This window comes from Schistocerca serialis, chromosome 3 (assembly GCF_023864345.2).
Source record: "Schistocerca serialis cubense isolate TAMUIC-IGC-003099 chromosome 3, iqSchSeri2.2, whole genome shotgun sequence".
Lineage (NCBI taxonomy): Eukaryota > Metazoa > Arthropoda > Insecta > Orthoptera > Acrididae > Schistocerca > Schistocerca serialis.
In genome coordinates this window covers 32,714,929-32,739,555 of record NC_064640.1, presented here as the reverse complement: position 1 = coordinate 32,739,555, position 24,627 = coordinate 32,714,929, and positions in this window count along the sequence as shown.

The window sequence follows — 24,627 nt, the reverse complement described above, 5'->3', positions numbered from 1 at the left end:
ACTTTACACATCGATACCATATTTCTCTAACACAGAATTACACAGCTATCTGATTATTTAACAGAGAGAAAAACATTTTTTTTAATATGTCAGTGACACATATATACGTAACTACATAGTTAAATTAATTCACACTTATGAAATTGTGTTTTGTCTGTACTTTGTGAACTGTTCATATACTGTGAGAGCTTTGAGTGATGTATTTTGTATGGGATCATGATTTTTGAAGTACATTTGAGGTAGATGAATTTATTGAAACCAGCAGAGAGGATTTTTTTTAAAGTTTTGAGACCATTGGAGGAAGCTACGACGATTTTCGGATTTTATTGATATCCTATAATGATATTATTATGACAATGATGTGTATTATGCCGCTGAGGTACGTTTATGATCAGTAAGATGACGCTATATGAGGAATGTGATTACATGTTTATATGTATATGAATAATGAGAAGAGGCTAGGGACACTGGTTTTTGAAAAAGATGTTGGAAACCAAGAATCGTACTTTGAGTTGTGAAATGTGTGTACATGTGTGAATGTACCACAATGCCGGCAGAAAGTTTTGGACACTGTTATATTTATGGGATTTTGTTTCTACACATTTGCAACATAAATTTTTCAACCTGTGAAATTTTTATATCAAACTGGCACTGTAGCAGAAACTGCTGTCGTAAATATTTCTGTAAGGAAGGTAAGTGACTTTGACATAATGTGTTGCGGGCGCCCAGCTGCATGACAGTCACCTGGAAAAAAGCCATTAGGTGGAGAAAAAAGAGCCCATTTACCTCGCTATTGACATTTCTTTGTAGAAAGTACCGCAAATACGACACGCTCGTACTGCAAGACATATGATTACACTTTTGAGCACTTTTGACCTACGTTTCTAGCATTTGTAGACTTAGAGAAAGCTTTTGAAAATGTTGTCTGGAATACTCTCTTTCAAATTCTGAAGGTGTCAGGGGTAAAACACAGGGAAGGAAAGGCTATTTACAATTTTTACAGAAACCAGATGGCAGTTACAAGAGTCGAGGGGGATGAAAGGGAAGCAGTGGTTGGGAAGGGAGTGAGACAGAGTTGTAGCCTTTCCCCGATGTTATTCAATCTGTATATTGAGCAAGCAGTGAAGGAAACAAAAGAAAAATTCGGAGTAGAAATTCCATGGAGAAGAAATAAAAACTTTGAGAATCGTCGATGACATTGTAATTTAGTCAGACAGCAAAGGACTTGGAAGATCAGTTGAATGGAATGGATAGTGTCTTGAAACGAGTATATAAGATGAACATCAACAAAAGCAAAACGAGGATAATGGAATGTAGTCGAATGAAGTCGGGTGATGATGAGGGAATTAGATTAGGAAATGAGACACTTAAAGTAGTAAAGGAGTTTTCCTATTTGGGGAGCAAAATAACTGACGATGGTCGAAGTAGAGAGAGTATAAAATGCAGACTGTCAATGGCAAGGAAAGCGTTTCTGAAGAAGAGAAGTTTAACATCAAGTATAGATTTAAGTGTCAGCAAGTCGTTTCTGAAAGTATTTGTATGGAGTGTAGCCATGTATGGAAGTGAAACATGGACGATAAATAGTTTATACGAGAAGAGAATAGAAGCTTTCGAAATGTGGTGCTACAGAAGAATGTTGAAGATTAGATGGGTAGATCACATAATTAATGAAGATGTACCGAATAGGATTGGGGAGAAGAGGAGTTTGTGGCACAACTTGACTAGGAGAAGGGATCGGTTGGTAGGACATGTCCTGAGGCATCAAGGGATCACAGATTTAGCATTGGAGGGCAGCGTGGAGGGTAAAAATCGTATAGGGAGACCAAGAGATGAATACACTAAGCAGATTCAGAAGGATGTAGGCTGCAGTAGGTACTGGGAGATGAAGCAGCTTGCACAGGATAGAGTAGCATGGAGAGCTGCATCAAACCAGTCTCAGGACTGAAGACCACAACAACAACATTTTCTGATATTTACTGAAATGCCTAATGAAATGATGAGAAACCTTTTGTCTACTTTCTGTCTAGTTGAGAGGATTTTTTTACTGCCTTATGAAATGCCATATGGCTAGTGGATGACGTTGCATGCCTTGCTTTATGTATGTATTTGCTCATTTTGTTTAATATCCAGTTTGTAGCTGCACTGCAGCATTGGTTAAAATAAAATTTAAGAGATGTACTAATAGAAATATTTTCTGTCTACAGATGCAGTAAATAATAATTTTATAATCTTCCTGTAAAAAAGGGAGCATAAATAGACATTTCCCTTCACAGGAATTGCATACATAATTTTTTAATGACTTGGTGTTAGACGTTTCCTATCTTTTGTGTAACATTTTTTCTGCTTGAGCTTTGTCAGGTTTATGTGTAAGTCATTGCATTTGCAGCTGCTGTTTGCCAGGTATAGTGCTACTGAGTTTTACTTTGTATTACTCTGCTAAGCCAGTTGTACTGCTGATTTATTTTTCTTGTTGCTGCACATTCGCTCATATTAGTTGTAATGTTGCATTTGCTTTGCTTTGCTAATTTAGATACATGGCTGCTTGCCTTGCTAATTTGCATTTTTTGTCGTTGTTGTATGCATTAATTGTTTTGTGCTGCTGCATTGCCTCGTCCCTTAATTTATGCATCTGAGCTCAGTAGATTTAATTTAGCTTATGAGGGGGTAGGCTATATAAGAGAATGAGTTGTGATGAATTGGAAGAAATGCATTGACAATGTATAAGAAAAAGGTATGGCCATAAACGTGGTGTACCATGAAGAATAATTATTTTGAAAGAGGATATGAACAAAAAAAGTAGGGTGTAGGGACCACAGGTTTAGGTAGAATTTTCTTGGAAACAAATGATGAGGTAAGATAATGGAAAATAAATAATGAGGTAAGAAATATGTGAACATATTAACACAGAGAGAATGCTTGGATAGGATTTTTTATTCTTTTTATTTTTTGAGCAACAAATGAAATAACAGGAAATATCTATGGAATAAAGCTTCGGGTTGGACTGGGGTATCAAATTTTACACTGAAAACAAACCCTCTCTTTTCCTTTTGTGTTATTCCGCTATGTGTTTGTGTACCCTTGTGTATGTCTGTTCTTCCTGTCTTTATGTGTTTAGCTGATAAGATTTATGTTGTAGAATTTTTCTAATACTAAGCTACATTCACTATGATGAGGAATACTGGTATACTCAAATATAATTTGCATTAATAATATGTTACTTACTTTGTGAAGACGTTTAGACATAATTTATTCTGTTCTGTTTTAACGCTCATGTGTGAAGTTAATGTTTCGAAAACTATTCTCATTATTTTATTTATTTACTTATGTAAAGGATGAGCCAGACAATAAGGGATTTTACTTTATTATATGTGCTTCCAAACGGTAACTTCATTTTACCATTGTGGCCAATCCACGGCCGGCAGTGTTAGCTGCCTGTAAATTCTTTTGTCCCACGGTCTAGTAACAGGAAGTCAGCACCGAGGAAGGGCACCTTGATCACGCGCCTCTTTCTTTGCCCCGTGATGACTGGGTGTTGTGTGATGTCCTTAGGTTAGTTAGGTTTAAGTAGTTCTAAGTTCTAGGGGACTGATGACCATAGATGTTAAGTCCCATGGTGCTTAGAGCCATTTGATCACGCGCCTCTTTCATGTGCTTACGAGGTAACGCCTCCCCAGGCGTCGCTTAGCAGACAACGCTCTGGAAAGTTCCATGCCGCCCGCACGGTTTTCTCGGTCCAATCAGGGCGGAGGAAGCCGCGTGGTGCGTCGAATATACCCGGCCGCCCGTCGCCGGGTTCGTTCTCTTGTATTCTTGCTCACCCGCGAGTCGGATGCTCGCCCTGTAGCACTGAACATCTCCCGCTTCTCCCAGTGCTGCGGCACCGTGGACTTTGTTTTGGCAGACAACTACTTTCGGTAGCTTCGTGAACTATGTTTCACCAGACTAGCTCTTGCTCACTCTCACCTCCCTAGGCCTATGTAGCCCCTTTCAACAGGCTTTACCCAATAAAAGGCCTTTCTCTAAAAATAACCCTAATCATTCCATAACGCCCACCACCTTCCTATATGCCCATCCTGTACACTTATCTGATAAATCCTGTAACACTGATGTTTATGTTTATTTCTATTCTTTTGTAAAGCCTTTATTACTACAAATATTATATGCGTTATTATGTTCTTTAATGATGTTTTCTGTACCTTTGTAACTGCATTCTCAAGTCATAAAATTGTATAGACATCAGTTCTTCGACTTAAGTTTCATTTCACTACACATGTTTCTGTTGGACATAGTATATGCACAATATGTGAGAAGTTAAAAAAGGGGGACTGTTAGTGGTCGCACTGTGGGGCGGCAGGTGGAAAATAAAGAAAATTATTTCTGTTATTTGTTGCCTTCTCAACACAGGCTCTCTAACTACAATGTTGGCAACCAGGAAGTGATTAGCAAAAACGTGATGCCTGTAATTAGAGTTCACTGTGCCCACTCTGATGGAGAATAAAAGTTGTTGATTATTGAAGTTCATTACTCTGAGGATTTAGGATGATGTCTGGGATCGATAGAAATTGCAGTTTACTATAACAATTTTCACTATATTCTGAAAATGATAAAGCATAGAATTCCAGACAAATGATTACCCATATCAGCTACTGTACTATTACAACTGTTCAGAGTCTATTGGACGGATCCTATTATCCCTTGATAACGAAACAGTTCAATAATCGTTATCGATGTAAATGTTCAAAGTGAATGCTCGCCAAAATTTGATGTTAATACTCATCAAGCGCCACCCTAGTAATGGTAGAAAGTCTGTCCTGCGGCGACACGTGAAAATACGACATACACAATCTGTGAATAAATCACTGGAGTCATTCCGTTATTAACTCTTTGCCCCAATGCGAACACCTTGTTTAGTGAATACCGAGTTACATAATATGGCATCCAAGGATGTTTCTGGCAACTGCACAAACGAGACGCGGCTTCCGACACGAAGTGCACGCTGATACGAATCTAGAAGAGAACTGGAGCCTTACTCTGCTTTTTTTTTTCTTTATTGTTATTTTGAACACCTTTTACAAAGGTGGGCTGTCAGCAGCATAATACGCTGCTCTTCAGCCGCGAGTGATACAATATAATACATAATGGAGGTACAGATGATAAAATACAAATGGCGGGTAAAAAAACTGTAGACACTGAAAACAATATACACGAAGCCGTTCACGCTGGACAAGAAAAAACACTAAAACCTGTTGACACAGAGCACAAAACATGGACGACTGCGACGGCACAGGTGAATGGTGGTGGCGTGAGGGCGAAAAAACACTAAACACAAACACGAAGGCACACACACGAGACACTGATGGCGATGATCTCCGGCGCGCGAAAGTCCACTGAGTGTGTACGAATCCGGGGACGTGCCAAGAGAGGAGGACGGGGGTGGGAGAGGGAGAGGGGAGAGCAGAGATGCCAAGGGCAGGGGAGATAGGGGTGAGGAAGGAAGGGAGGAAGGGGGAGGGGAAGCCCAGGGGGAAGAGGGGTGGAGGAAGGGGGGATGTGGGGAAAGGAGAGAGAAGGGAGGGAGGGTGTCCAAAGAAAAAAACACAGGAAGTGGGAGGGGGGAATCAAAGTCGATAGGAGGGGTAGATGGAGGGGAGGAGGGCATCATCAGGGAGTGGGAGCTGGCGGAAGCCACCTTGGGAGAGGGTAAGGAGGGTGGAGAGATGGAGACCAGGTGGGACGTGGGAATACAGGCACGGCAGCGGGTGGGGGTGGGAGAGGATGGGTGAGACAAGCGGGTGAGGAGGATCAAGTTTACGGGAGGTGTAGAGCATCCGTATCCATTCAAGGAAAAGGACGAGGTAGGGGAACAGAATTAGGTCGTACAGGATCTGTGTGGGGGAGGGGAGATGGATGCGTTATGCGAGGTGGAGAGCATGACGTTCAAGAATCTGAAGGGATATATAAAAGGTAGGGGTGGCGGAGATCCAGGCCTGATGGACATAACAGAGGATAGGGCGGATGAGGGATTTATAGGTGTGGAGTATGGTGGAGGGGTCCAGACCCCACGTACGGCCGGAAAGGAGCTTGAGGAGACAGTCGGGAGCGTGCTTTGGCTTGGATTGTCCGGAGATGGGGGGTCCAGGAGAGGCGACGGTCGAGGGTGATGCACAGGTACTTAAGGGTGGGGGTGAGGGCGAGAGGACGGCCATAGATGGTTAGATATAAATCGAGGAGGCGGAAGGAAGGGGTGGTTTTGCCTACCATGATCGCCTGGGTTTTGGGGGGATTGATCTTGAGCAACCACTGGTTGCACCAAGCGGTGAACCGGTCAACATGGGATTGGACAAGGTGTTGGGAATGCTGCAGGGTGGGGGCAAGGGCATGGAAGGCAGTGTCATTGGCAAACTGGAGAAGATGGACGGGGGGGGGGGGGGGGGTGATGGCAGCGGCATGTCCGCCGTATACAAAAGGTACAGGAGGGGGGAGAGGACGGAGCCTTAGGGCACACCGGCGGAGGAAAGAAAGGTGTAAGAATCCGTGTTATGGATGGTGACGTAGAAAGGACGGTGGGAGAGAAAGGAGCCGATCAGATGGATGTAGTTAATGGGAGGGGCGAAGGTTTGGAGCTTGAAGAGGAGACTGGAATGCCATATGCAGTCATAGGCACGTTCGAGATCCAGGGAGAGGAAAATTGCGGAGCGACGGGAATTAAGCTGTTCAGATAGGAGATGTGTGAGGTGAAGGAGGAGGTCATCGGAAGTGAAGGACAACCAAAAGCCACACTGGGTAACGGAAAGGAGGCGGTGCTGGTGGACATGCTGGTGGATGCGTCGGATGAGGATGGATTCCAGGACCATGCTGAAGACAGAGGTATGGTTGATGGGACGGTAGGAGGAGACGGCTGACGGCGGTTTACCGGGTTTAAGGAACATCAGGATATGGGAGGTTTTCCACAGGTCAGGATAGTAGCTGGTGGACAGGACTACATTGTAGAGCCTGGCCAGTGTGGAGAGTAAAGAGACAGGAGCTTCGCGAAGGTGGCGGTAGGTGACACGATCGTGACCAGGAGTGGTGTTGCGTTTTGTGCGGAGTGTAGCAATGAGATCCTGTGTAGTGATAGGGGCACTGAGTTCCATATGTGCAATGTTGTCCAAGTACTGGAAACCAGGTGTGAGGGGGGGGGGGGGGGGGACAGAGGTGTCAGTTCGATCGCAGACATCCGGGAAGAGGGAGTAAACGAACTGGGGATCGTCGGGGATGGAAAAGATATCGGAGAGGTAGGAGGCAAAGTGATGGGCCTTAGTAAGGGTGTCAGGGAAGGGGTGTCATGGAGAAGAGGATAGTAGGGGGAGGGTTTAGTTCCGGTAAGGTGACGGAAGGCTGACCAGAACTTGGACGAGTTTATAGGTAGGGTAACATTTAAATGGGTGCATGTCTGTCGCCAGTCCCGGCGTTTCTTAGCCGCGAGCAAGTTTCAGATGTGTCGCTGGAGTTGCCGGTGGCATCGTAGTGTGTCCGGATCACGCGTGTGGAGGAAGGCACGATAGAGACGGCAGGATTCATGGAGGAGGAGGACGGCCTGTAGGGGTAAGGTAGGATGGTGGTGCTGGACGGCGACAGTAGGGACGTGGGCCTCCACGGCCTCAGACAAGGTCTGCTGGAGAAAGGAGGTGGCATGAGTAACGTCGTCAGGTTGATGGTAGGTGAAGGGGTGGCTATCGACCTGGGTGGAGAGGGTATATCGGTAGGCATTCCAGTCGGCACGGGAATAATCATGGACGTACTTCGGAGGAGGGTTATTACGAGGGTTGGGGTGGGGGCGACGACCGTCTGAAACGGTGAGGAGGATAGGGAGATGGTCGCTACCAATGGGCTCCAGGACATCCACTGTTATGCAACCAAGGAGGTTGGGGGAGGAGAGGATAACATCAGGAGTGGAGTTGGATTAGGGACGGGTGTGCTGGGGGATGGGGATGAGGTCGCCTTGAAGGGAGGATAGGAACCGATGCCACCGCCACAATTGGGCGGCAGAACAACTATGGATGTTGAGGTCGGCGGCGATCACGTAGAAGGAGAAGGTATGGTCAATGTGGGAGAGGAAGTCGAAAGGAATAGGGGCATTAGGGCGGACATAGATGGTGGCGTAGGTGACGGTAAGGCTGGGGAAGAAGAGACTAAGGATCAGGTGTTCGGTGGGGTCAGGAAGGAGAGGTTGGAGCCGAACTGGGATCTGGCAGTGGTGAAGAATGGCAACTCCGCCACGCACAATCGGGAGGGGATTATCAGAGCGGTGAAGGAGGTAGGGCGGAGCCTTACTCTGGCTCTCGTGCTCTTATTTATACAGCCGCACTATGGACCGCCGAAGGCGCAGCCGACACATTTTGCCTTACTGACTAGCCACTAGGCTAGCAAAACACCACTTCAAGTTACTAAATAATTAATGGCTTAATTTGATAAAGGCCAATGAAGCTCTCTATTTAATTGTACAATCAGCACACAGGTAAGTATCTATAATAAAATTCTAATGTGGCTAGGTTAAATACTTTCGGCGAGAGAATTGTTTTAGTTGTACTGCACGCAATAGATGAGCTCTGAACTTGCCCTTTGGAGAGATGCTACAGCTATAGTTTTATAGCTACCCTTTTGAAACCTCTCACATCTTTGTTATTATAGCGTATCTCCCTTCTACCTAAATCTAAATATCGTAGCATTTTCTAATCAGTTACTTAATCTATCTTGCTTCTGAACTCTTAGGACACAAAAACAGAAAATCATTAATTTCAACCAAAATATTGCTTTGTGAGATCCAGCATTCTGTTTCCATTAAATAACAATGAAAAGGGAATCCGAATACAAATTTTGAGGTTTCTAGCTCCTTCCTGTTGCGCCGATGAATTTTAATGTAAAATGTCCAAATTTCGAAAACTGCCTAAGTTACCCAACTGAAAGTTGACACATTATTATTTTAGCATCACTCCTGACATGCTATTAATTTTTCAGATTATTTACTTTACCTTTAAGGTATTGCGCAACACTGGTGACGTCATAGCTAGTTACAGCGGACTAGGCTGGCACACAATGGAAAGCATATGAATTTTATATGGCGTGAGTAGGCTGCTTCCCTACAGCATTGGTGTTGATAATTCAGCCTGGGACTGGTTAACAGCACTGTTGGTTCTAACGACAATTCAAAAATTTTTTGAGTGTCCGCAAGTGGTGGTTCATGGACTTGCTATATTATTCGCAAGACTCTTCGATGATTGTGCACCCACACAGTTGAAACGGATAGCTGCTGGGCATCTCTACAAGGACTACAGTGAGTCTGTACCTCTGGTGGCCCACCAATACCAAAATCTCTACCAGGACTACAGTGGGTCTGCTCTGTGATGACCTACCTACCAATATTCTTCAAAACTTCGACTGACTCTGCTGTGGGTTTACTTTGTTGTGGCCCATTACCTGTCTGCATGTCAACAGTCAGCACTTTCTTTCCACTGGAAGGACAACACTACTTCAAGACTGCATGGAAATCCACTACTTCCATATGCATTTTCTTTTACTGATCTGACTTTGTGCAATGTAATTACTACTGTGATGAATGATCAGGACTGTCTTTATGGATTGTGAGGAAATTTTTGCTTTTGACCAACAGTGTATCAATTAGTGTGTGCATTTGATGTATTTGTTATCGTTAATATGAAAAAAATTAGCAAATAATTATTGGCCACTGCCCAAAACAATTTGCAAAATTTTTTGTGGGGCGCATAGGGGCTATGTAAGTAGGCTGTTTAGGTTTTTATGCTGGTACGCCAAGTAGCGCTCTGTATGAAAATCACTGACTGTGCTGTGTGCAGTCTGTGGCTGGTTGGACTCACTGTTGGAATATTCGGGATTGTAGTGTTGGGTGGTTGGATGTGAGCAGCACGTAGCGTTGGGCAGTTGGAGGTGAGCCGCCATCAATGGTGGATATGGGGAGAGAGATGCCAGAGTTTTGAGAGGTTGCTATAAGCGGACGCTCTGGACGCGTGTCCGCCAGAAAAAGGAAATTTGTAAAGATGGATGTCATGAATTGATAGATATATATATATGATGGCTTTTGAAAATTATTAAGGTAAATACATTGATTGTTCTCTATCAATCTTTCATTTGCTAACCATGCCTATCAGTAGTTAGTGCCTACAGTAGTTAGAATCTTTTATTTATCTGTCAGTATTGGCGCTCGCTGTATTGTAGTAGTTCGAGTAACAAAGATTTTTGTGAGGTGAGTGATTCATCAAAGGTATAGGTCATTGTTAGTCAGGGCCATACTTCTGTAAGGATTATTGAAAGTCTGATTGCGTTGCTCTAAAAATATTGTGTGTCAGTTTAATGATGATCAGAATGAGTAAAGAGAAAACTGTTTGAGTAAGTTGAGTTTTGCTCAGCTGTTTGAAAATCAAATAACGTAAGAGGTTTAGCAGCACTGTCGTTAAAAAATTTTCTAACGGTGCGTTTCATATTTCATAATATTTCCTAGGGGACGTTTCACAATATGTCGACAGAATATAAAGTCGTTCATGAACACAAGCTTGTTGTTGGTGCAGAGCTGTGATTGCTTAGGTTATAGCATTTTCAAACGGACAAGTCACTCTGCGAAACATTTAGGCCTCTTACAGAATCTCTCTAACAACTCTCTGAGGCTAAAGAAGACGAAGTAGATGCTACTGATGATGTCTATAAACTCTACAGAAATATTCTCGCAGACTGAACATATGGAATAAGCTGGGGAAAAAGGATATATGCTGGGTACTCATTCTATAACATTACCCCCCAGGGGGTCCACAACTCTTTTGTGGATACGTGCGTGGTGAGGACGGGGCCCCGAGTTATTGCAACCTTCTTTCTCTCCAGGGCTGCATTTCCATCCCCTTCCCCTCCTTTCCCTTCCTTTCCCCTCCTTGCTCCTTTCCCGTCGCCCTCTCCTCTCCCTCTCTTGGTGTCCTTGCTTATGTTGGCCCCCGCTATCCTCCTGGTTCTGTTGGTGTTACAATTCGGCTTTGTTGCGTAATCATCTCCTCCTTTTGGCATTCCTTGGTCCCCCTCTGGGGGTTTGACCTCCATTACAAAATTTCTCCTCCGTAGTGTGAGCCATTTGGGGAAGAGCACCTTACCTAGTGTCTCCGATGTGCGCCCTCCTAGTACATTCCACCTTTTCTTCCATGTTGTTGTCTGATGCTAGGGTGCATAGCCAGCACAGTAGCCAGGCCGTGTGGTGGGGTCGCTATGTACGCTTTTGGTTGAGCCCCCTGAACACACAGGTATCACACTTCTGATACCTGAGCTGTGACCACCTCATGCATGCCATGGAGTGGTTGCTCGTCATCCTGGAGCATCGGAACTCCCGGCAATGGCCACTCTGCCAGACGGCCCTTGCTGTGACTGGGTGGCGCCCGTGAGGAGAGCCCCTGATCAGAGAGGGTGGTATTAGGGCGGACACTATTCAAATGAAACGCATACGGGTCCAGAACTCTGGCCGTTCTTCTGCGGCTGTCTCTCTGCGTGGAACTGATTCTTAAAGTGCTGCTTCTCTTGCCCCTTCGGCCTTCCCTTCCATGGCTACCCCCTGGGAAAAGGGTCAGGCCCGTCGACTAGGGGCAAAACCTTTCCCCCGTTATCTAGTTTGCACCAGGACTGATGGAGATACTTTCACCAATACCAAACCTTTATTCTTTGTGGAACACATTGAAGACAAGTTTGGCGAAGTGGACGCCCTGAGGAAAATGCGGTCAGGTTCGTTGCTGATAAAAACTGCTTCAGCTGCCCAATCTGCAGCCCTTCGTGCCTGTACCCATCTTCGCACAATTCCTGTGTCCATTACCCCCCACCAGTCTCTAAATATGGTACAAGGTGTGATTTTTCACAGGGACCTCATCCTTCAAACTGATGAGGAACTTCGGGACAATCTCGGACGGCGGGGTGTTCACTTTGTTCGGCATGTTCAGAAGGGTCCTAAAGACAATCGTATTGATACTGGTGCCTTTATCCTGGCCTTTGAAGGGGATACCCTCCCTGAGAAAGTTAAGATTATGGTCTATCGCTGTGATGTGAAGCCGTACATCCCTTGCGTTTTGGACACATGTCTTGCCACTGTTCACAGGCCCCTCTCTGTGGTGACTGTGGATGTCCACTCCATGAGGGGAGTCCCTGTGTTCCCCCTCCTGTGTGTGTAAATTGTTATGGTAGTCATTCTCCACGTTCACCAGATTGCCCTGTATATAAGAAGGAAAAGAAGATACAGGAGTAAAAGCCCCTCGATCATTTAACCTACACATAGGCCCGTAAGAAATATACACGTCTTCACCCTGTGTCCATGACATCTAGTTAAGCCTTGGTTACATCTTCACCCCTTCCTCCCCCTTCCTTACCCCCATTCCGGATCCCTCTCCTCCCCCCCTTCCCTGCGGCTCCCACACCTTCTCCTCTGGGCGCTGCTCCCCCTCCCCAGCCGGAGAAGTGTCCCACTTCTTCGGCATCTGCCGGTCAAGGGCGCCTCTCCCAGGATGCCCCTTCCCGGCACCTTCCAGGCCAAAGGTCTGCTGCCACATGACGACCGCGAGAGCCGCGGTCTGTCGGCCTCCAGGCCGCCCTGTCTCTTCCTGTTCCTGATCTTGCTGCAGCTGGCTCCTTTATGCCACACAGCCCTCCTCGATCTCAGCCTGAAAAGAAGAAGAAACATAAGTCCCGGGACAAAGAGCCTCTGGTGACTGGCTCCAGCATGTTCAGCCCCATTTAAATCATCGTCCTGTGGTTCTGCAGTGGAATTGTAATGGATACTATCGTCACCTTCAGGAACTGAAATCCCTTCTTTCGTCTTACTCTGTAGCTTGTGTGGTTCTCCAGGAATCTCATTTTACTGATTCTCACTCACCGACCCTCCGTGGGTTCCGTGTTTTCTGTCGAAATCGGGTCGGACCCCTGCGGGCTTCTGGTGGCGTTTGTACGTTGGTCTGTACAGACATTGCTAGCAAGTGGATTACTCTTCAAACTACATTGGAAGTGGTTGCTGCTAGGGTCCACCTAGACCCTGCGGTCACAGTTTGCAATCTTTATCTCCCTCCTGACAGGACTCTTACACCTGCTGCCTTAACTGCCCTTCTTCAGCAACTTCCTCCTCCCTTCCTCCTCCTTGGGGATTTTAATGCTCATCATCCCTTGTGGGGCAGTGCCTTTCCATCTAGACGAGGTCTTCTTATAGACCAATTTATTGCAGACCACGACTTGTGCCTTCTTAATGATGGCTCCCCTACTCATTTCAGTGCCGGTCATGGTACCTTTTCTGCCATTGATCTTTCTCTTTCTTCTCCCTCTCTCCTCCCTTCATTACACTGTTCGCCACACGACGACCTTTGTGATAGTGACCATTTCCCGTTGATTATCACGCTCCCTTCCCGCTCCCCGATGGACAGGTTACCTCTTTGGTCTTCCCAACGCGCCGATTGGCCTCTATACACTGCACAGGTCGTGTTTTTTCCCTCTTTGTCGGGTTATATTGATGACGTCCTACTTGACGTGTCTGACGCGATTGTTCGCGCTGCTAACCTTGCTGTCCCGCGCTCATCTGGACAATTTCGTCGCCGGCAAGTCCCATGGTGGAGTACGGCTATTGCCATTGCCATCTGTGATGGCCGTCGAGCTTTGCAACACTTTAAGAGGCACCCATCCATAGCCAGCCTTACTACCTTTAAACGCCTCCACTCTAAAGCCCGTTATTTAATCAAACAGAGCAAGCGGATATGTTGGGAACGATTCGTTTCTTCCCTTGGTTCTACTGTCCCTCTGTCACGAGTATGGGCTACACTTCGCTCTCTCCAAGGTTGCCATCGGCAGTCCACCCTCCCAGGCCTTCACCTCCCAGATGGCCTTTGTACGGACCCATTAGTTCTTGCAGAACATCTTGCGACCCGTTTTGCAGTGGCATCAGCATCAGCCTCCTATCCAGCTGCTTTCCTTCACCAGAAATAGCGGGCTGAAGCTTCCACCTTCTGTTTTACCCCTTGTGAGTCAGAATCTTACAACGAACCTTTTACTGAATGAGAATTTCTTTCTGCTCTATCTTCTCATGATACGGCCCCTGGCCCAGATTCCATTCATAACCAACTGCTTCAACACCTCAGTGCTCCACAGTGGCAACATCATCTTCGGGTGTTTAACCGTATCTGGCTCCAGGGTGACTTCCTTCTCAGTGGAGGGATAGCATTGTGGTTCCTGTCCTTAAGCCTGGTAAGAACCCCCTATCTGTTGCCAGCTATCGGCCAATTAGTTTGACCAATGTTGTTTGTAAGTTACTTGAATGGATGGTAGCCCGTCGGCTCAATTGGGTCCTCGAATCTCGGGATCTATTGTCCCCTTACCAGTGCGGCTTTCGAGAGGGACGGTCTCCAATCGATCATTTAATTCGCTTGGAATCCACAGTTCGGCAGGCTTTTTCCCAGCGCCGCCATTTGGTTGCAGTGGTTTTTGACCTTCGCAAGGCTTATGACACAGCCTGTCGCCATTACATCTTACTTACCCTTCATCAGTGGGGTCTTCGGGGCCCACTCCCGATTTTTATCCGCCAGTTCCTGTTCCATCGGTCATTCAGAGTTCGAGTTGGTACTGTTTTTAGTTCTCCACGGGCCCAGGAGATGGGCATCCCACAGGGTTCTGTCTTGAGTGTCCTTCTTTTCCTTATTGCTATCGGTGGACTTGTGGCCTCTGTCGGTCCTTTGGTCGCCCCTGCCCTGTATGTGGATGATCTCTGCATTTGGGTTGGTTCCTCTTCGATGGCATCTGCAGAGCGGCAGCTCCAGGGAGCTATATGGCTTGCCTCTGCATGGACCCTCTCACATGGGTTTCAATTCTCGTCTTTAAAATCGCGGGTGGTCCACTTCTGCCGCCGTACTACGATCCACCCTGATCCAGAGCTCTATCTCGATGCCCAACGATTGCCTGTGGTCCCACAGTTCCGTTTCCTGGGTCTTCTTTTTGACAACAAGCTCACTTGGCTGCCCCATATCAGACATATGAAGGTAGGATGTTTCCATAAACTCAATGTCCTTCGCTTCCTAGCCCACTCCTCTTGGGGTGCAGACCGTTCCCTCCTTCTCTGTCTTTATCGTGCTCTAGTTCTGTCTGCCGGCCGCAGTGGCCGTGCGGTTCTAGGCACTGCAGTCCAGAGCCGTGGGACTGCTACGGTCGCAGGTTCGAATCCTGCCTCGGGCATGGATGTGTGTGATGTCCTTAGGTTAGTTAGGTTTAAGTAGTTCTAAGTTCTAGCGGACAGATGACCTAAGATGTGAAGTCCCATAGTGCTCAGAGCCATTTCAACCATTTGAATCTAGTTCTGTCTGGCTTGGACTATGGTTGTCAAGTTTATGGTTCAGCTGCTCCTTCCACACTGCACGTGCTGGATCCAGTCCACCATCATGGTATCCGTTTGGCCACCGGTGCCTTCCCTACTAGCCCTGTTGACAGTCTCCTGGTTGAAGCTGGGATCCCACCCCTCCCCCCTCCCTTTCTGTTCGGCGGTCCCAGCTTCTGGTGTCTTATGCACTCGCTATCCGTTCCTCTCCCCCTCATCCTTCCTATTCTATCCTGTTCCCAGACCATGGACGTCGCCCACCCGACTCCCGCCCTCGGGCGGGTTTACCGGTTGGGCTCCGCCTTGCATCTCTTTGCCGTGATTTTCAGCTTCCTTCTTTGTCCTGTCTTCCTCGCTCTCTCCCCTCTATCCCCTCTTGATTAGTTCCTCGGCCTCGAATTCGGATGGATCTCCGCCGAGGTACAAAAGATTCCATCCCCCCGGTGGTGTTCCGTTCCTTTTTCCGCCAAATTTTATGAGAGTTTCGGGATGCTGTTGTTTTTTACACTGATTGCTCTAAATCTGCGGATCATGTGGGGTATGCCTTCACGTCCTCTGTCGGAACGGAGAATCATCTGCTGCCACCTACATGTGGGGTGTTTACTGCCGAATTGATGGCAATTTCCCAGGCCCTTACCTTTATTAAACAGTCCCAACACAACCACGTTTTGTTATGTACGGACTCGATGAGTGGCCTTCTTGCTATTGACCGGTGTTTTTCGCGCTATCCGTTGGTCTCTGCCATCCATGACCATCCCGCTGATATTCACCATGCTGCTTGTTCCATTGACTTCATTTGGGTCCCTGGCCATGTGAGTATCCCGGGTAATGAGCTCGCTGATAGATTGGCTGGGGGAGCAGTCACTTACCCCCGTTTTCTGTGACCCCTCCTGCAGCGGATTTACTGCTTCAAATCAAATCCCACTTCGCACAGTCATGGGCCAATTCTTGGGAGGCTACTCCCCTGTCTAATAAACTTCGTGCGATTAAGGTGACACCAGGCCCGTGGCGTTCTTCTTTTGCCTCTCCCGAAAGGACTCTACCACACTTTGTCGTCTCCGCATTGGCCATACCAGGCTGACCCATGGCTTTCTTTTGCGTCATGAGCCACCCACACTTTGTGGTTGTGGAGCCTTCCAGTCAGTAGCACACATTTTGGTTGAATGCCCCCTTCTTTTGGCTCTGTGTGCTAAGTACATACTCCCCCACACTTTACCTTTGATGTTGGCTGACGATTCCCAGATGGTCTCTCTGGTTCTCGGTTTCCTCTGGGAAAGTGATTTTTATTCTCAGTTTTAAGGTTTTTAATCTCTCTGTGGTATTGGGGCAGGGCGGTGAGTGTTTCGGTGTCTCTCACTGTAAGCAGTGTTCAGAGATTCCCGATTCACCTCCCTGACCGAAATCCTCTTTTCTTCCCCTTTTACTCTGTTTCACCCCCTTTTTTTTTTAACAAGGATTGATTAGTCTCCTTTTCCCATACGTACTTCTACATTCTAGCGGTTGTACCTTTTAAGTCACAGGTGGTCTTGCCTGTGCTGCTTCAGCACAGCGTTGGGTTCGTTCTCTTGCTGACTTCCCTCGTTTTGTTTTTACCATTGACACCATGACTGCCCCTTTACGTTTTTAGCCTTTTCCCTTTTATTGTTCTGACTTTCCTGAGATGTCACATTACCGGAATGGACCACATTTGAAACAAGGGACTGATGACCTTGCTGTTTGGTCCCTTAAACCTCAAACAACCAACCAATCTAAAACTTTAACCAAGAACACAACAGAAATCTATGACAGAGTATTTGAAAGAACACCTGCGTTACTGAATGAAATATCCATAAAAACAACAAAATTCCACAGTTGTTTGCCTACAGATTTAAAGAGGCATCTGAAAAGTTCTGTGAAGGGTACCATAATACGTTAAAAATGCACTGGATAGGAAGAGTTTCCTCGGCATAAGCACTGAGACATGCCACTAAGCACCCCTACCATGAAGATCATTGAAGTGAACCCCCCCCCCCCAGTAGGCTCACGGTTCTTTCGTCAATTCGTGCATGGTGCACGCATGCCCCCGAGCTATTGGAGCCTGTTCTTCCTTCCCTGGCTGTATTTCCTTCACCATGCTCCTCCCTCCCTATCATCACTCCTTCCCCACTGTCCCCTCCTTCCCCTCTCTTGGAGTTCTGATTTATGTCGACCTGGCTATCCACCTGATTCCACGTATTCTTGGCAATTTTGTTTCTCCTACCTGACTTGGGGTTTAACCTCCACTTCTCAATTTTCTGTTTTTAGTGTGAGCCATTTGGGAAATAACTTCCTCCCTAGCGTCTGTAGTATGGATTCCTGTGCCCACCCATCCTTCCCCTATTCCTCCCCTGTCGTAGTCCCCCTCTGCCTGCTAGATCACCAGTACATGTAGCCAGTCTGTGTGGTGGAGATGTTACGTTCCCATCTGGCTGAGCTCCTTGACAAAACAGAGATCACACTACCGATACCTGAAAAGATCCCTACCCACGTAATCCAAGGAGTGGTTGCTTGTCTTCCTGGAGCATTGGAACTCCCAGCAACAGCCGCTGTGCCAGGCAACCCTTGCTGTGACTGGGTGGCGTCTATGGAGGGAGACCCTGGTAGGAGTGTGTGGTATCAGGACAGATGCTTGGCCCATGAAGAGTATCAAGCTGCAAAATTCTGGCCGTTCTCAAACTGCTATGTCTTTGAACAATAAAGAAACAATTAACGCTGCTTCATGTGACCCAGCAGCCTCCCATTCCCTGGCTACACCCTGGGAAGGAGGGCCAGGTTCGCTGTCTTGGGATGAAACACTTCCCCTGCTACCTTGTCTGTACTAAGATAGACGGTGACACAATCACAGCCATAAAGCCATCTTTTTGTGGAGAATATAAAGGACAAGTTTGGTGAAGTGGAGTCTGTTAATAAGATGTAGTTGGGCTCTCTGTTGATCAAAGTTTCTTCTTCAATCCAGTATGCAGCACTTCATGCTTGTGATCGTCTTGGCAATGTCCCAGTGTCTATTACCCCTCACCAATCTGAGTATGGTCCAGAGAGTGATTTTTCACTTGGAAACTGATGAGGAACTCAAGGCTAATCTGGAGCGACTAGGCGTTTATTTTATTTGAAGTGTGCGGAAGGGTCATAAAGACAACTGCACCAATACTGGCGCCTTCATCCTCACTTTCAAGGGAGGTAACCTCCCAGAAAAAGTAAAGCTTAGATGCTACGGATGTGATGTGAGCCGGCAGAAGTGGCCGTGCGGTTAAAGGCGCTGCAGTCTGGAACCGCAAGACCGCTACGGTCGCAGGTTCGAATCCTGCCTCGGGCATGGATATTCGTGATGTCCTTAGGTTAGTTAGGTTTCACTAGTTCTAAGTTCTAGGGGACTAATGACCTCAGCAGTTGAGTCCCATAGTGCTCAGAGCCATTTGAACCATTTGATGTGATGTGAAGCCATACGTCCCATCACCTGTGACGTGCTTTCGGTGCATGTGTTTTGGGCATATGTCTTCCCACTGTACGACGGACCCTCTGTGTGGTGACTGTGGATGCCCACTTCAAGAGGGAAGCCCCTGTGTTCCACAACCTGTATGTGTCAGTTGTCACGATCGCCACTTACCCCACTTGCCAGATTGCCCAGCTCTCAAGACAGAAAAGAAGATCCAAGAGTGCAAGTCCCTGGATCGTCTGGCTTATGCTGAGGCTCGCCAAATATATGACAGACTCCATCCAGTGGCACTTTCTTCAACTTTTGTCTCTCTTACATCATTTCCCCCATCCTACCTCTTCCTTACCTCAACCCTGTCCCCCTCTCCACTCTCCCCCCCCCCCTGGCCACCTTCCCCTTACCACTTGCTTACAGTTCCTACACCCTCCCCTCTTGGAGCTGCTTCCCTCTTGGAGCTGCTCCCCTCTTGGAGCTGCTCCCCACTTGGAGCTGCTCCCCTCTTGGAGCTGCTCCCCTCTTAGAGCTGCTCCCCTCTTGGAGCTGCTCCCCTCTTGGAGCTGCTCCCCTCTCTGAGTTGCTCCCCTCTTGGAGCTTCTCCCCTCTTGGAGCTGCTCTCCCCTTCGTCGGCACCTGCTGGTGATGGAGCCCCCTCCCACCGCCCCAGGGCCCTCCCCTAGCGTCTCTGACAGGAAGCCTAAACCACAACTCAGTCAAGAGATGCAAAATCTGTGCACCATAAGGTCGCCTGCTCTCCTTTGGTTCTGGATCTTGCAGAAGGCTTTTCTCCCTTTGTGCCCTGTGCTCCTCCAAATCCGAAAGAGAAGAAGAAACAAGAGTCCCAGAACAAGATCCCCCCAGTGCCCCTGTAGGTGCCATCTCCTCCATCAGAACCGGAGTCTGACATCTTGTTTATGGTTGTCAATCTGACCTCACTTCTCCTCCCGTATGTCAACCTCGACCCTCGCCTCACAATAATCTAGTGAAATTGCGACGGATATTATCGTCACCTACGGGAAGCACAGCACTGGTTTCCTATTATTGTGTTTTCTGTCCTGCTGTTCAAGAAACGCACTTCCATGATGACCAGTCTCCAACGTTTCATGGTTATCTGTCGGAACCTTGCCAGCCCAAGTATAGCATCTGGAGGGGTCTGCACTTTGGTTCACACTCATTTCATTACTGACTGGATCACCATTCATACCAATCTGGAAACAATAGCCGCTACAATGCAAATGACCCATGCAGTCACTGTTTTAAATGTCTACCTCCTTCAAGGTAGGCCACTTCGTTACATTGAACTGTCTGCCTTAATACAGCACCTCCCGCCCCTTTGTCTGTTAATTGACCAAGTAATTACAGACTTAGATTTGAGTCGCCTCAAGGCCAATTCCCCTACCCACTTCAGTGCTGCTGATGGCACCTTTACTGCTATCGATCTCATGATCTCTTCCCCTGCTCTCGTGGCTTCCTCTTATTGGGCATCCTATGATGATCTTCGAGACAGTAAACACTTTCCAGTAGTTCTATCGTTCTCCTGCCGCCTTCAGGCAGACAGGCCCCCATGTTGGGCATTCTGCAGGGCTAATTGACCTTTATATAAGACTGCTGTGCACTTCGACACCTCTCTCGAATTGCATTTATGTGGTCGTGCAGGGTGTCTCTGCCACTATTCCTCACGCTGCTGGCACTGCTATCCCCCGGTCCACAGGCCCCCTCGTCGTCGACCGGTATTGTGGTGGACCAAGGACGTAGCAGTCACTATCGAGGACTGCCGACGGGTTTTGCAGCCATGTTAACGACACCCTTCACAGACCAACCCTGTTGCTTTAAAACGTGCTAAGGCTCACTATCTTATGAAGCAGAGTAAAAAGGAATGCTGGGAGCGCTATGTTTCCTCCTTGGGGACGTATGCCTCTTCATTGCTGGTTTGGTCAAAGTTCAGTAGCCCACTGGGTCACCAGCGATAATCAACTGTCAATGGCTTATCCTCAAAGGTGTTCTGTGTACTGATCCATTGGTCCTTGCAGAACACCTCGTAACACACTTCGTGGCAGCATCGGCGTCCACTTCCTATCCTACCACCTTTCTCTGGCAGAAACGCTGAGTTGAACAGAACCCCGTCTGTTTCAACCCTCACCAAGCTGAACCCTGTAATGAACCCTTCACTGAATGGGTATTCTTGAAAGCTCTTACCTCTTCGTGTAACATGGTCCCAGGCCTGGATTCCATCCATAACCAGATGATCCAACACTTGGACATTACCTAGAGGCAACATCTACTCAGTCTTCAACCATATTTGGCTCACAGGTGCCTTCCCCTCGTATTGGCGAGACAATACACTTGCCCCAGTCCTTGAGCCTAGGAAGAACACAGTGTCTCTCGATAGCTACCGCCCAATTAGCCTGACGAACATACTTTGTAAACTGCTCGAGAGTTTCTGACTACATTGTGTACGCGAATCTCGGGGCCTTTTCTCTCTGTATCTCTGTGACTTCTGGGAAGAACGATCTCCTACACCGAGCGAGGTGGCGCAGTGGTTAGACACTGGACTCACATTCGGTAGGACGACGTTTCAATCCCGCGTCCGGCCATCCTGGTTTAGGTTTTCCGTGATTTCCCTAAATCGCTCCAGGCAAATGCCGGGATGGTTCCTTCCAAAGGGCACGGCCAATTTCCTTCCCCATCCTTCCCTAATCCGATGAGACCAATGACCTCGCTGTCTGGTCTCCTTCGCCAAAATAACCCAACGATCTCCACCTGACCATTTCCACTGCTTGGAAACAGAAATCTGACAAGCGTTTACTGACTTCCAGCAAATTTTCACAGTCTTCTTTGACATTTTAGTTAACCCTCCCTGACTGGAGCTTTCGTTCCCCCTTCCGATTTTTATCCGCGAGTTTTTCTCCCACCGGCACTTCCGGGTTCAAGCTGGCACTTGCCTCAGCTTCCGATTCAGGTGAACCGTATCCAACAGGGTTCTGTGCAAGTGCCCCCCTCTTCCTCATAGCCACCAATAAGCGTGTAATGTCTGTTGGGTCTCTGGTTAGCCCGGCATTGTATAACGTAGATTTTTGCGTCTGGTGCAGCTCTCACTCTGTAGCATCTGCTGAGCACCGGTTCCAAGGCGCCATCTGATGGGCCTCTGTGTGGGCCGTCTCCCATGGCTTCCAGTTTCCTCCCTCCAAAACGCGGGTTATGCGTTTTTGCAGCTGACCAACAGTACACCCCGATCCAGAACTTCATTTAGGCGACCAGCTTCTAGATGTTGTAACACAGTCCCGTTACTTGCGCCTTATTTTTTATAAAAGCTGATGTGGCTGCCCTATATTCGCCACCTGAAGACTAAGTCTATGCAGATGATTAAGGCTCTCCACCTCCTGGCCCACACATCTTAGGGTGCAGATTGTGCTACTCTTCCCTATCTTTACCATGCTCGGGTCCTGTCCAGACTAGATTATGGTAGACACTGTTTTCGCTCAGCGATTTCTTCCACTCTGAAAATAATTGATACTGTTCACCATTGTGAGAAGTATCGGGCTATTGCTGCGCTTGAGGCTAGTCCCATTGTCAGTCTCCTCACAGAAGCAGGGATTCCCCATCTACAAATATGATGGAACCAACTCCTGGTTTCTTACACAATCGTCATTCGCCGATTCCCTGACCATCATGGGTACCGTGTGATTTTTGCAAACGAGAGATACCGCCCTCCTGATAAGTACTCATGGGTGAGACTGCCGGCAGGAATGTCTCTCACTTTCTTCTTTCGGGATCTTCATCTCTTCTCACTGGAATGTACCCTGTGTATTTTTTCCCACACACTCCGTTGGATGGTGCCATGACCATGGATTAGGTTTGATCTATCCCATGGTACTAAAGTCTCCGTCGCACCTATGGTCTTTTGGCATCATCTAAGTTCTATCCTCGAAGAGTTCTAGGGTGGTAGAAGCTTCTAAAATGGTGATTCTAAAACGATAAAGTGGGATATGCTTTCACTTGTACTTCTGGCTTAAAATACTATTTATTGCTGGTATCATGTAGTGTGTTCACATCAGAGCTCCTAGCCATTCACAGGGCCCTCGATTTTGGTACTCACTCCACAGTGTTCTTATATGTGCTGACTGAATGAGGACCTGTAGGCAGTCGACTGATGCTGATCTGGTCACCCTTTGGTCTCCGCTATCCATGACCTTCTCTCTGCCCTCCGATGTGCTGCCAGCTCAGTTGTCTTCCTCTGGGTCCTTAATCATGTGGGCATCCCATGGAATGAACCATCTCACCGTTTCACGGGAGAAGCAGATACTTACCCTCATTCCCTGTCACGGTTCCAGCTGCAGATGTGCGAATCTACGTCAAATCTCTCTTTGCCCAGAAGTGGAATGACATCTGGTGCGCTACTGCTATCAATAATAAACTTTGCACAATCAAGAAGACTACTGTGGTTTGGCGCTCTTGCTTCTGCTCCTCTCGGAAGGAGTCCACTGTCTTATACCGTCTATGTGTTGATTATTGTATTGCATTGTATGTTAACCAGGGGCCTAGAAACGACGTAGAGACTCCATCCCCACCACAGGTGCAGTGGTCCACAACACCATGACGACTACCGCAGTCCACTTCACCCCTCTGACGTACCACACCGAACGACTCTTTCACGGTTATTGGGTGGTTCAGCCCCCTGGAACCACCCCCGGTGGAACCTCCCCCCCCCCCTCCCCGAGGGAACATCTCTAACCAGATGAGTGTAACCCCTATGTTTGCGTGGTAGAATAATGGTGGTGTACGCATACGTGGAGAACTTACTTGTGCAGCAATCACCGACATAAAGTAGCTGAGGCAGAATAAGGGGAATCAGCCCGCATTTGCCGAGGCAGATGGAAAACCGCCTAAAAACTATCCACAGACTAGCCAGCTCCCTGGACCTCGAGACAAATCCACCGGGTGGATTCGTGCCGGGGACCAGGCGTCCTTCCCAAACCGGAAAGCCGTGCGTTAGACCGCATGACTAACTGGGCAGGCCTATGTTGCTCATACTAGGCTCACCCACTGTTTACGCTTGAGTGATGGGTCACCCCACAATGTGGTTGTGGGGCCAGAGTGACAGTATCATGTGTGTTAGTGGTATGTCACCCCTCTTTTGGTGCTTCGTGCTAAGTACAGTCTTCAAAATTCCTTATCTTTAATATTAGCAGACAATTCATGGATGTTTCAACAGGTACTCAGTTTCCTCCACGAAAGTGGTTTTTCTTTAGGATATAAGGTTTTGCTTTACTCCTAGAATAGGGCCAGGGTTGGGGTCTCTCTTCATGTTTTCTCGCTCTGGGACCCACGATCATTCCCCCGTGTGAAGACAGCTCTTTTATCGCTCTGCCTCTCCCGTTTTTAGATTTGGTCTACCCTTTATGCCTTCGTGTGTGTGTGTGTGTGTGTGTGTGTGTGTGTGTGTGAGAGGTTGTGTGTGGTTGTGTGTGTTTTAACTTCATCGTTTTACAGTTTATCTCCTCTGACTGGATCTGTCCACTTTTAGCAGACCCTCTTTCTTTCATGAGTAACATTGGAATCGTAGGACTGATGACCTCTCCGTTTATTCCCATAACCTCAATCAATCAGTGAAGCGAAGCAGTGGTGCACGCTGAGAACCAAGCTAACAGTCAGTGTGTGAACTCATATCATTGTCAAATAGGGTGAGAAATGTAGCAATACATTAACAAGACGTTTTGCCTCAATTTAGGAAAAAACAGTGATGGAGACACATGGAATACTAGTGTAAGTGTATCGTGTTCCAGCAGTAAGTAAAACATCTGTG